The 14,091-nt window shown below is 28.8% G+C and overlaps 1 protein-coding gene across 5 annotated transcripts in view; it reads right to left on the reverse strand.

The window, feature by feature from the left end:
- Positions 1–11,195: 11,195 nt before the first annotated feature.
- LOC107850778 (protein ACTIVITY OF BC1 COMPLEX KINASE 8, chloroplastic) overlaps positions 11,196–14,091 on the reverse strand; it is a 31,250-nt gene continuing 28,354 nt past the window's right edge. Inside the window, exons 21-22 of one of the 5 annotated variants that reach the window (XR_001668719.2) lie at positions 11,584–11,706; positions 11,196–11,501 (exon numbers count right to left, since the gene is read on the reverse strand). The gene's annotated coding sequence lies outside the window, so the exon portion shown is untranslated. Of the gene's footprint in view, positions 11,729–14,091 lie in introns of all 5 variants that reach the window. The other 4 variants (XR_001668718.2, XM_016695526.2, XM_016695527.2 and 1 more) reach the window with 4 other exon arrangements.

The following is a 14,091-nucleotide window of genomic DNA, read 5'->3' on the forward strand; positions in this document are numbered from 1 at the left end:
ATATATATATATATATATATATATATATATATATATATTATGTTGAAAAAAATAGTGAAGAAGTTGAGGGCTAGAAAATCAAGCATCCACCAATCTAGTCATGCAATCGAATCAAGTTAGATGAGCATCAATCATATTCTTCAATAGGTAAACCGGTTTGTTCTCTAATTTAACGTACATCTCAATATTTATAGAAGTATTTTCTTAATTTATAGAGTCCTATTTTAGGAGTATTTTTTTAATTTGAATTAATTCTTCTACTATATATTTTAGGAGTCTCATATATTTTAGGAAGTCTAGTAGAAAGAAAAATATTAATTAATTCTCCTACCATATATTTTAGGAGTCTCATATATTTTAGGAAGTCTAGTTAATATAATAAAAAATAATTAAATAATAAATTTTAAAAAAATAGTGAAAAGACAGTTTTGTCTAAAGAAAAGTCTTTTAATAAAGGACAAAAAGTTCAAATCATTTTTCTAAGGGTCTCCACACTTTATATATATATATATATATATATATATATATAGAGAGAGAGAGAGAGAGAGAGAGAGAGAGATTATAGATAGATATAAAATAAGAAATAATATTAAGTATTTAAATAATTAACAAAATAGCTTTTTGTTGTAAAATAATAGTTTTTTTATTGTAAGAATTTTAGGGGTCGTTTGGTTTGAGGTATAAGTAATCCAAGGGATAAGTAATTTCGGGATAAAATATAAAGATCTACTGAATGAGTGTTTGGTTGGAGGGATTAATCAATAGTGAGATAACTTATCCCACTATTTACACCACAGTGATGGGATAACTTATCCCATATACATGGTGGGATAAGTTATTTTGGGTAATCATGGGATAACTAATTCCGGTATTAGATATTTCGGGATAACAATCTCAACTAAATGACTCTTAAGGGGATAGTTTTTAAGATGCCACTTGACTTAAATTTGGTTGGACTATCCTCCTTTATTATCTATAGATTTGGCGATTTCAGGACTAAAAGACATTTTTGGCTTCTTCCAGCTTTTCCATCAATGGTGTCAAATTCATTCGTGCTAAATAGCACTATTCTAAATTAAAATAAAGGGAAGTACTTTTCTAAGAAGTAATTGTACAGATGATTTTTTTTATTCGGTGTCCGATGTCCGCATTGGAATTTCGACTAATCTGGATCGCGCATTGCAGGGCCCATTAAGGTGGCAGCGCTCCCAACAGAATTTTCTCCATACCCAGGGTTGAACCCTCGACCTCTGGTTAATGGTGGAGCAGCCCCATCCACTGCACCACAACCCATGTTGGTGTTGTACAAATGATTATTCAAAAGGATATGTGTTGTTTAAGGCGATTTTTTATATTTGAAATTTAAGTTTTTTAATGAAATAAACTAAACTACTTTTGGTAGAGCTGTCAATATGGATCGTTCCAGTTCATTCGGGCTAGCCTACATGGGTTTTGAGTTTGACGAACCAGGTTGAGTTGGCCCATCAAAATAATAGGCCAAAAAACACCAAACTCACACCTTTACTTTGTGGGCTGCGAGCCTCACGGGCTAACCCACTTTTTAAAAAATAATATTTTATAATTTAATTTTAGAATGTTAATAAACATAAATATTACCAGACAATATTACATAGTGTTAATACTTATTAATCAAGTCTAACACACAAAAAAATACTCCTAATAGCGAAATTAAATAACTTTTGACATGATATCCTTCGAATCAAATAAAAATACTAATAAACAATCTAAAGAGTTGCATGTATTTGACTTACAGGCCAGCCCAACCCATATTGCTCAAGCCTCACGGTCCACTGACTTATCCAGGTCGAGTTAAAAAGCTCTGTTCTTAAATGAACTGCAAAAATTGAAGCGCAACTCCATCAAATTACAGGCCAAATCGGGTCAGTCCAACGGTCTTGACCCATATTGACAGCTTTAATTTTTAGTCTAGAATCTTATGGCAAGTTCATATAGGCCACAAGAGAATACTGAAAAAAGTCTTAGCAATTCCTAAATTTGGAAATGAAAGCCTTGAAATAATTGGTAAAGCTATTGTCATATAATTAAGGTTTCATGGATTATAATAAATCTTTATGATTTAATCTTTTCCCAAAATTCATACATAGCAAGAGCTTTAGTATATCGAATTATCTTAATCTCCACATTAGCTTGAGACAAAAACTATATAATTAACTAAATAACCTAAAAAAAAATATTTTTGCATGTACAAAAGATATTCAATTTACTTTGAATTTAAATAATGTATCAATATTATAATAATATTTAATATAATATTTGCTAAGCGTATATTACGTATATAGCAGTTTTAAAGAATAAAATAATTATAATTTCAAACTTAATGCTATCCTAATTAATATATATCTCTTTTTCTCCCTCATCATTATTTTTTCCCTTATTTAATTTTTTCCTTATTTAAGATATTATTTTACTGCTAATGATCGTAACTACTATAATATAATAATAATAATTTTTCTGTTGTGATACGGATGTTTAAGGAATTATAGTCGTGTAATTAATAATGGATAATCGTTTTCTATATTTATGGAATTAATAAAGTTGTAGCAGATTAGTTTACCGCTGCCAAAAATTATTCTCATTTTTAATTTAATTGTATATATTATATTGTGTACATCTTTATTCTAATATTCAAATATAAATAGTTTTTACCATATATATGCTAAAAATATAAATCAGTGATACATATTTTTCATAAAAAAATATATCTAATTTAACAAATTTATACCTTAAATTGGAACTGCTACCTTTATATACCATAATACTTGGTATCTTTATACACAAAGTATTATATTTATGCCCATAAATATATAAAGTATTATATTTATAACAGAAATATACAAAGTATGTTATATATAAAGTTTATACCATGTATATATCATATACACATATATAAATATATAAAGTATTAAGAAACATACTAAGCATATTTATAATATAAATATACAAAGTATGTTACATATGAAGTTTATGCCATGTATATATCATATTCACACATATATAAATATATAAAGTATAAAAAAAACATACTAAGCATATTTATAAATTATATATTTATGATATATGATATAACATACCATAAATATGCAAAGTATTTTTTACATAGAAATAATTTATTCACACATAGTAAAATCTTTCACGTATAAGAAAATTAAAGAAATAAATTAGCGGCACCCTAAAATTTAATAACAACTCATCATTTCCTATTTTTTAGGAATGAAAAATAAAGAAAATAAATGAAATAAATTTTTAAAAAATAAATTTATTTGAAAGATAATATTTGTTACCTAAAAAATAGGAAGCGGTGATTTGTTAATATAACATTCATATTAAAAATTTTAAATATGAGAAAACAGCTATTAATGTAAATATTATATATATGATAATTGAAATTCATTAAATATAGCTATGTATATGTAATTATTTTTTATAAAAGTGGCTAATTGTGTTCTTTTTCCGTTAGTAGGTAAATTTTAGTTGGGTGATTTTGATAATTTGTAAAAGTTGGGGTATAAAATCATATTTAAAATTTTTTTTCAAAAGTAAAAAAAAAAAATTCAAAAAAGACATGGCCAAACACAACTCCAACTCCAATTTCAACTCCAACTTCAACTTTAACTCCGAAAAATTTTAATTTTCATGATCAAACGGCTACGTAGTAAGTATTTGATCATGACAATTAAAATTTTTTTGAGTTTAAATTAAAATTGAAGTTGAAATTAAAGTTTGGATTATATATTTGGCCATAAATATAATTTAAAATTACTTTTTATTTTATTTTTTGAGAAAAGTGAAATACTTTTACTTTTTCACTTCAAAAATACTATTTCAAAAAAAAGTGAAAAATTCTCATGATCAAACGCCTTTTTGAAATATGCATACGTGTATGTGAGAAAACTGGATCTGAAAATAGAAATGGGAGCATAAGGTCTCATTTGACCATGAAAATCATAATTTTTTGGAGTTGGAGTTGGAATTATGTTTGACCATGAATATAAATTAAAGTTATTTTTGAACTTTTATGGGAGAAGTATGAGGGAGAAAAGTGAAAATAAATTTTAATTATTTTTATTTTTGTAAATATACAACAACAACAACAAATTCAGTGTATTCCCACCTAGTGAAGCTATTTTTTTAAATATAATTTCAAAATTATATTTAAAATTCTCGTGAACAAACATCATAATTTTTATTTTTTTATTAAAGTAAAATAATTTTTTTAAAAAAATAAAAAATTACTCATGATCAATAATTATTAAATATTTAAAGATATGTAAACATGTGTCATCCTATGAATATTGAAGAGCTCAATACGTGTCGAGAGGAAAATGAAAAGAAATCTTCCAACCAGTAAAATCTTTCCAACCAATAAAAAGAGACCAAGTTTGTAGTACAATCCATGTTCGTCCCTGTCATCGAATTATATTGATATGGCTGCATATCCCTCTCTTTACGAATTGTTTGATTGAGAAAGAATTATTATAAAATAATTAATTTTAAAATTAATTATTTTATTATATATATATGAAATAATTTATTTTATTATTATAATATAAATAATAAAATAAATAATTTTAATATTAATTAATAGCTCACATCAAATATGAAATAAAATAATATTTTATTTTAATTTTGATATTATTTATTTATTATATCTCTCCTCAAATGACTTCTTAGGATTGATTGGTGTGAAGAATAAGAAATAAATAATTTTAAAATAAAATGAAGAATTATTTTATTTCATATTTGATACGAAATATTGATTAATATCGAAATTATTTATTTTATCATTTACACTATAATGATACTATAGTAATGAAATAAATTATCTCATATATATGATAGAATAACTAATTTTAAAATAATTAATATTAAAATTAATTATTTCATGATAACTTTTTTTCTTTTATTTTGACATTTAAATTAGATGTTGTTCATTTTTTACACCTCAACTAATATTCAAGTACATTATTTTAACATTTTTTACACAATCAATAACAATATATAATGTGTGTGTACTATACGCATTGATGATGTGTAAAATGATAAATAATACATTGACATTAGTCATTTTTATTCAAAATGATTTTTAAATAATTAATTAATATTTTTTTAAAAAAATCAACAAATAAATAACTTCCATCCCTCAAGATCATCCTCTCCAAGTATCCCACCCCCACGCACCCAACCCCCACTTTATCCCACCAAAATTATCTTCTCCAATGTAAATTATGAGCTGGAAAGGAAATGGTTTGGACGGATTGAACTCCTTTACAATCTTCTTAATTTAAATTGACAAGATTTTGCTCAGAATTAGATTGATTTTGCAGGTTCAATATCAAAATTGTGCACCTCTCCGACGATTTATCACTATCCAATTTATATGATTTATTTTCAATTACTTGAAAAAAATGAAGTTTTACAGAATTTTTTTTTCTTGTTGATTTTTTTTATGAACTTAAATTTACTTCTGATTTTAATTTTACAAAAGAAAAAAAATATATATTCTAAGAGAATGATGATGATCTTATTATTTCTAATGAGTAAGATAATAATGATGAAAGTTTATGATAGAATCTTAAATGGAGAAGAAAGAGATTTGGTAGCTCGGAATTTGAGTTCTTCTTAATAGTGGAAACTTAATGGTAGGATTTGATTTTTTCTTCACCATGGAGAGGTTTGGGTTCTGGTTATTTTTTTATTTTTTTTAATTTTCATATTTTCTTCATTAATTTAGCTCTATTTTTTCAGATTTTTATCATTAATTTTACAATTCTACTTGTTTTAATTTTTTTTTTTTTTTACAAATTTAGCTTTATTTTTTAAATTTTCTTCGTCGATTTTGCTCGATTTTTAATTTTTCTTCATTAAATAAGTTTAAGATTGATAAAAATGATGGATAAAAATGAAGAAGAAGGTATAAATTAATGGAGATGAGTTAATATATTATTCGTAGGCCAACTTAAATGCTACATCAGTTAAAAAAAATATAAATAACATAAATACCAACCTTTTAAAAGTCATTACATTCTCTCCACTTTTTTAATTACTTTACTCTCTCTCCCTATTAATATACATAACATAATCGACATATACATAGCATTCTATGTATATATGGAATTTTTATAATATATTTAGGGAGTTGAAATTTTTTGTAATATTGAAAACATAAACTTCACCCACCTTGTAATTAAAAAGTTAAAACCACAAGCTTTCACTTTTATTAATTATTTTTACTATCATACATTCATTAAAAAATAATTATTGATATAATTATTTTATTATATTATTTTTATTAATTGATATTTAGAGTAATATCTCTAAAAATAATTTAAAAAATAATTAATTAATACTAAAAAAAATAAAAAAATCTTGATATATTAAAAGTGACGAGTAAATATAAAAATTTAATTAGAAAAATAGTGATTAATAGAGACAAATATATGGAGTATACAAGAGAATAAATCAATAAAGGAAAAATTTCACTAAATCACAACTTAAGATATCTAAATTAGTACAAATTTCTTCACTTAATAAAAATTATAAATATCCCTTATTTACATTCTCTTTCTTTAAATCTCCAAATATATAATTTTTATAATAAAATTTAGAATATATTTATTGCTCTCATAAAAATTTATTTTAATATCTTCTCTTCATCAATTTGATATCATTAATGTCTAATCTTCTTCTATTATTTAATACCCTAAATAACGACGACGACTGAACCTTCTATTATTTCAAGGCAATTAGTTGAATCAAAAGAAAAATCCTTATTGATTTTCTTAATCTCTAAAAAATTCATTAAGAAAGTGGATGATGTTGAAATTTAGAGGCTTGATATTTCAAAATTAGTGTGAATTAAGATGAAAAGCCTTGAAAATATAAAATTATTCGTCGAAAAGAAATGTTGTACGTGGATCAATGTCAACAAGCTAAGATGCAGGAGCAACTGCATATACTTTAGTCAGTAAATCGGTGAAAACTGGTGGCTATTCGACATGCCGGCAAAAGCAATATCACCAACTTCTCAAAGTAGGAACAAGAGACATCTTATCAGTGGTTTAGCAATTTTTATATTTGAATATTATAATTTGAGATATATTTTTTATTAGCTAAAGATACATAATTTAACTTAGTTCTATATGCATATTTTAATTGTATATTCTTGTATTTGTACGTTTGATATTTTTTTTTACATGTATCTCTGTCATATACATATATATAGTTACAAGGTTTATGTATGTATCTCTTTTAAAATATGTACCTTTACACCTGATACATTTTTTTATATTGTATATCTCTTATATCTTTATATTTCAAATCTCATTTTTATACTGATACATCATATCTTATCATGATTCAGTTTTAATCAATATTTATATCTCTTTTTTCAAGGTTTGAAATTCATTGCAAAAAGTTGAAAAAGAAAAATAATATCAAGAAAAAAAAAAAGAAAAATTAAAGAATGAATCTAAAAATTGAATATGGAGAAGAATATTTTAAAAATTTGTATTAAAATAAATGTCTTTTTTTAAGCATATTTAGATATTAATTAAAAGATTTGTAGAATAAATTACTTCTTAAATGAGTTAATTATCATTACTTTTTATAATTACATAGAATTAATTATTTATTAAAATGTAACATCAATCATGTATCTCTTTTAATATTACGTATCTGAAAAATTAAAAATTAAAATTTTATGAAATTTTTTAAAAAATTAAAACTAAAATAATTACTGATAAACTAATGGAGATTTATGTAAACTATCTAAAATAAAACTAAAATGAACAGTAACATTATTATATATAAATTATATTTAATTAAGGGACAAAACATCAGAGAAGCCAACCCATAATCTTGATGATCGAGCTAGGTGTTGTGGAATCAGCAGACAGCTCAAAAGAAAGGTTTAGAAAAACATTTTTGGAAAAGGAAACCATAAAACATAGTTCAAACTTGAGATAATACATAAATATGTCCTTAAATTCATCTACGATCTTCAATTTTAGATATGTATAAATAAATACTTAAATTTATATAAAGTTGAATAAGTAAATATACATATCTTATGTGGTATAATATACGTAGAACACCATCTAGAATAGAGTTAAGAATTGGTCACGTAGAACGTCACATAAAATAATATATTTATTTGTCAATTTTATATAAGTTTAAGTGTCTATTTGTATATGTTCAAAATTAGATATCATAAATGTGATCTAAAGCCAAGTTAAAAGGATATATTTATGTATTGTGCAAAAAAAGATTTTTGACTCCCATAAGATTTCCCTTGTACTTATAAGCTCAACGAATAGCAAAAAACTAATTTTAGCTTATTTCTTGGGGCAAAAATTTACGTACTTTTTTTATTTAGTTTATTAGCAATATGAGACTTTCATCTAGCTTCTACTCTATGTCCCTTGCTATTGTCCTAGTAGTTTTAATCTTCCATATGTTGGTTCTTGCTCATGGCGGCCAAGTTGTCACTACTAATGATTTGATTGTTGATTCCTCTAGGGATTCAGTGAAAGTGGTAAGTGTTTCTCTCTTTCCTTTTGCATGAGTGGAGCTAGAGTATCAGAAGTCGATTCAATTGAACCCCTCATCATTTTTAGATGTGTGCATTGATAAAAAAAAAAAAAATGGTATATGTGAAAAATTCAGTAGTTATAAAGTTGTTGGTAAAAAGTTGATATCATGTGATCATATTCTCACGGATTCAAGCTGTGAAAATAGTCTGTTGCAGAAATGCAGGGTAAGGCTTGTGGTTTAGTTCTTCTATGGAGTCTGGGCATAGCAGTTAGTGCATCGGATTGCGTTTTTTAGTAGTGTAAATATTAAGTCTTGATGAACTCATACATTTTAAAAACTTATTATCTTGAATATGTTAAATTTAAATTCAAAAACCGTCCGAGAGTGAGTATTTGTGTATCTTTGTATATGTGAAAGTTTGGTTTCTTGTTTTTGTGTGGGGGATGTTTAAAGCATTGAAGGAATATTGATGCAGGGTAAAAGAGGTAGATGTGGGACAGAGAGAGGTGATCGCAAACAAGAAAAAGTTAAAGGTGGAGGAGAAGAGAGATTGTTTGAGAATGAAGACTATATCTACACACAATCACTTCCTTAGGTGAAGCTTCTCTTCCTTTATAGATTTTTTGTTTTTATTTGGGGTTTTTCTTGTACACTTAATATGTAACATAATTTTTCTCTGTCCATCAAATGAATTAAAGAGCATTTTGCAACTTTGATTATTAACAGGATTATTCTCTTTTTGAGATTCTTTAGTTGTTCAGCAATCACAAAAATTTGCAATAATCTGTTGCTCAACAAAAGTTTAACGTTCATGCTCTACTTAGAGATTCAGAGACGAAGCTACTGTTCGAACTGTGATTTGACAGTTTACGAGTAAATTTGGATAATTTTGTATAGTTCAAAGGTCAATTTGACCTCCTCCTCTTGTGAAAAACATCCATGTATTGAAAAGTTTCGAGTATTACATTAGTGAATAAGAGCATATTCAAACCAATATTGTAACGTCGGGGTATATTTATCCTCATAAATGACGGATGACAAATTTGAGCAATCTCACAGTTCAATGACATGTTTGAACTTTCTCCCTTTCTTGTATACAAGTTTTGGAATGTAAATTTATTTGATTAATCACGTATAAGATTCAATGTGGTATTTTTTCTTTTTTGTTTCATACTCTTTCAAACATTTTCTCTGTCAAACTAATAATTCATTAGCTTCGCTATTTATTTTAAGCTATGTATACGATGCGGTCACCTAAAACTAAAACGAGATGAATGGGATGCGGTCACGTAAAACGAGATGAATGGAATACACTGCTCTATAGACTGTCCAAACTCTAAATATTTGATGCTGTTTCAGTAAAAATACTATTGTAAAATTCAAACTCCTTTAACTAATCAAATTTAGACTACATAATATTTCTCCACTAATTTTGTGTTTTCTTTCACTAAAACGTGATAAGGAAATATTGAAAAGAAAGGAAATGTCAAAAAGGACGAAGTGTTGGAACTTGGAAGTCTGAATGTAGAGAAGATATAAAAGAAGACATGCTTTCATTATATTGTACTCTTTCACATGCAAAAACTGGTGATGAGAGTACAAAACACCGTGGAAAAATGGTGAACATGCAAGAAATTTATACATAACCATACTGGATTAAAGACACTATACAACAACAATATACCCAGTGAAATCTGAAGAGGTAGAGCATATATAAACTTTACCACTACCTCTCAGGGGTAGAGAGGCTGTAGATTAAAGACACAATATACAGGTATGAAAACATTATTTTGTGTTGGATTATGTTAAAAGGTTTACAGTTCATCTCCACTTATACAACAGCGGTTGCTTTCAGCTATTAAACACGAGACCAACTTCACAATTCGCTAGTTATCATGCTCAATTCACGCTTTTTCTCAACTGTTATCATGTACTATATAAGAACAAAACTTTTTCTGATATATAGGAAAAGGGGTTGGCCTATATTTTACCGAGTGTGTTTACCGTCACAGTTCAATAGTTATTGTCTTGCTTTCAAATTATAAAACAAAAAACTTTATTATGGCTGACCAAGAGGAATTGAAACCTCATCGAGGAGGGTAACAAAACGTTAGCAGACTTCATTTGTACCACTCGAACAAGAAACTATTGTACTACGTATTAGTTTAATTTCCCAACAAATATTTTGTCAAGTGTTTGATATATTGTAAGTACAAACACAAGATCTTTGCTCAAGTTAACGGATTTCCAAAAAAAGAACCTCATACCCTAGATCCGCCCCTCACTACACTACTCATACGAGTCGACACACAAATGCCTTCTTACTTTCCAGATGGGCTTTGTTTTAAGAATTAAGATGTACACCACCGTTCAAGTGTAGACGTTTTGTTTTTTATGTTTCTAGCACATGGTACAGCTCAAGCACTTATTCCAAAGTATGTTTTGTCCAACAATGATAAATAATAGTCCATAAATGGGTTTAAAGGGCAAAAGTTTAAAGGATCCACCATGTTGGTGGGTGAAAAAAGAAACAAGAAACAATTGGATTCCAGAGACACATGCCACGAGATACTACAGACGATCATGAAGCAACGTAGGAAAATTCTCTAACTTATAATACGTACGGACAAAGTTCTTTTTTATTGAAACTAAATATTGCAAATGTTACACTAATACACATACAAGGGACTAATACAAAGTAGGGTTAGCTCAATGACATATTTGATCCCTAGGATAATTATATTACACTGCTTTTACAATAAAAATATAAATTCACAGTGCATTAATTACATTTATCTCCTAGATTTTGTATACCTATACGATAAGGCTATAGAACGTCAAAATGGGCGTCATACTTGACATGAAAGATTTCTCACATGGTCACTTTACAGGAGTGCTCTATACTGGAGATGGGCAAATACAACAATCTGTTAGGCCAACATAATTAGAAGTTAACCTCGATATTGGAAGCCTTACCACATGATGCATCTTAAAGCTGAATGACAAAACCTGGCAACTACTCTTGGCCATGGGCGAGCAATGAAAACTCAAAGATCCATTAAGTCCTCTCCATGTTATTTCTGTTTTTCCCGGGTTGGAATGGCAGTTCCAATTATGTTCTCACAGTGTAACCTGTGCTGTGTACAATGGCCATCTGTAAGATCAAATTATTCCAATTTAATCGAGTTTGAATAAGCACAAAACATTTTTTGCATTTTATATGTAGAGCAAAGCTATCTTCTAATTTTTATTTCCTGTTGCTGCTTCGCTTAAAACTGTGGCAATGACCACAAAATGACCTGTTCACAGGACTACCTTTATTTTCTCCCCACCCAAACCCTCTTAGGCCAAGAAATCCAAGAAAAGGTTTGTGAAGAGAGACTATATAAACCAAATATTAATATGGAAACTACAAAATGAACTAGACAGATGCACACTGAAATAAATTTAATTGCCCCCTTGACAACCTCAGATGCTCTTCTATTTTTTGCTACTCCTGTTGTATGTACAGATCAGACTTGGTCCTAGTAAATTCAGCAATCTACAGGCTGAAACATAACCAAGGATTGAAAAGAAGTTCTATATATATTTTTTTTTTTAAAAGGAACAAGGAACTGCGCTAAACAGATAAATAAATCATTTAAGATCCAAAAGCGAAATAAATCATGTGCTACTACATAAAACTTATGGAAAACAAAGTGAAAAGGATGAAGCTCCTTCTATCGAAAAAGAGTGACAATCAGTAGATTCATTGATTAGATCCATCCATATTTGCTCTAGGAAAAATCTACGAAGTGCTGGTCTAAGGATTTCACACCTCAAAATTATGGTCTAAAACATTATTTGGAATTTTAGTATTGCCATGAGATGAGTTTAAATGGAGTAGCATAGTCACTGAATATTCATACAGACGACCCCAACTTATTCGGGACTAAGGCATAGTTGTTATTGTGGTATTTAGAGTTTTAATCAAATAAATCAATCGTGATCTGCAGCTATTCTTGTTTTGCAGAATTGATTGATCAAAGGATGCTGATTGATTTATTGAGCAATTAAAGGAAGATCTAGACTTCTAACGAAGTGAGAGATTTGGGTACTTAGCATAATAATGAAGTTGATGAGGATCTAAATAAGGAAAGAAGTACCAGATTAAGGAAAAGTTCTTGAAGCTAGGAGGAACCAAATTCAAAGAATGGACTTCTGGAGAAGCTACTCTTAAAATATCCACAGATGAACAAGCACGAGTCAAGTAAGAATTGAAGAATGAAAAGTTCCAGCAGATAGGAAAACTGGATATGGAAATAACTTGAGGCAACTAAAGATTGTAGTAAAATATGGCTGAAGTTTCTGGTACTTGAAGATCAAGTTTGAAAACTGAATTTCCAACTGCTATTGATGCTACCAAAGGAAAACTTTCAACAGAGAATTCCTAAAGTCTGGAAATCTAGTAAAACTTGACCAAGAATTTGAGGACAAGAAGACAGAAAAGCACTCAAAAAGAAAAGAGCAAAGCAGCACAGCTTCTTGTACTTAAAAAATTTGTGCTTATAGTTTAATATCTTCTATATGAGAGTTCATCATTGAACTGAAAAGAAGCCCTAAACTAAAGAGGGTGAAAATCATCTTCATTCGTTTCTACTGTCTAGAGAAAGACCTAGCTTTGTAAATGAGAGAGAGTTTAGGCCTAAGTTGCTCGGACTCGGGTGCGAATTCCCGAGTCGGATTAGTCAAAATATAAATTTTAAGATTCGGAGGTGCGAATCCGAATATGGATATGAGTGCGGGGATTCGGTTAAATAAATCAAATATTATAAATAAAGAGTTATAAAGATATTCCAAAAATACTTTATTAAACAAAAAACAAGAAAACATCCCAACTTAAAACATTAATTCAAACAACAACAACAACAACAAACCCAGTTTATTCCCACCTAGTGGGGTCTGGGGGGTAAGATGTACGCAGTCCATACTTCTACCTCTAAAGAAGTAGAAAGGTTGTTTCCGATAGACCCCCGACTCAAGTCACGAGATACCACACAAACTCATAGTAAAGCACAGAACTAGATTACATAACATAAATACGGCACCCATAAGTATTAGAAAACAGAGGAAAGCACACAGATTCGTGATAAAACATGGAACACGGAATCATAACAAGAATAAAACCCCCACCAAGTAATTCCCTACACTAGCAACCCAAACCGGCCCTAGTCTTCTGTCCCAATTCGCGTCCTCCAGACCTTCCTATCTAGGGTCATGTCCTCGGTGAGCCCGCCTAATCACCTCACCCCAGTACTTCTTCGGCCTACCTCTACCCCTCCTAAAACCATCCAACGCTAGCCTCTCACACCTACGAACCGGGGCATCCATGCCCCTCCTCTTCACGTGTCCGAACCATCTCAATCGGGCTTCCCGCATCTTGCACTCCACTGGAGTCACACCAACCTTCTCCCGGATAGTCTCATTCCGCACTCCATCCCCTCTAGTCAGCCCACACATCCAGCGCAACATCCGCAT

The sequence above is a fragment of the Capsicum annuum genome, chromosome 12, assembly GCF_002878395.1.
Source record: "Capsicum annuum cultivar UCD-10X-F1 chromosome 12, UCD10Xv1.1, whole genome shotgun sequence".
Taxonomy (NCBI): Eukaryota; Viridiplantae; Streptophyta; class Magnoliopsida; order Solanales; family Solanaceae; genus Capsicum; species Capsicum annuum.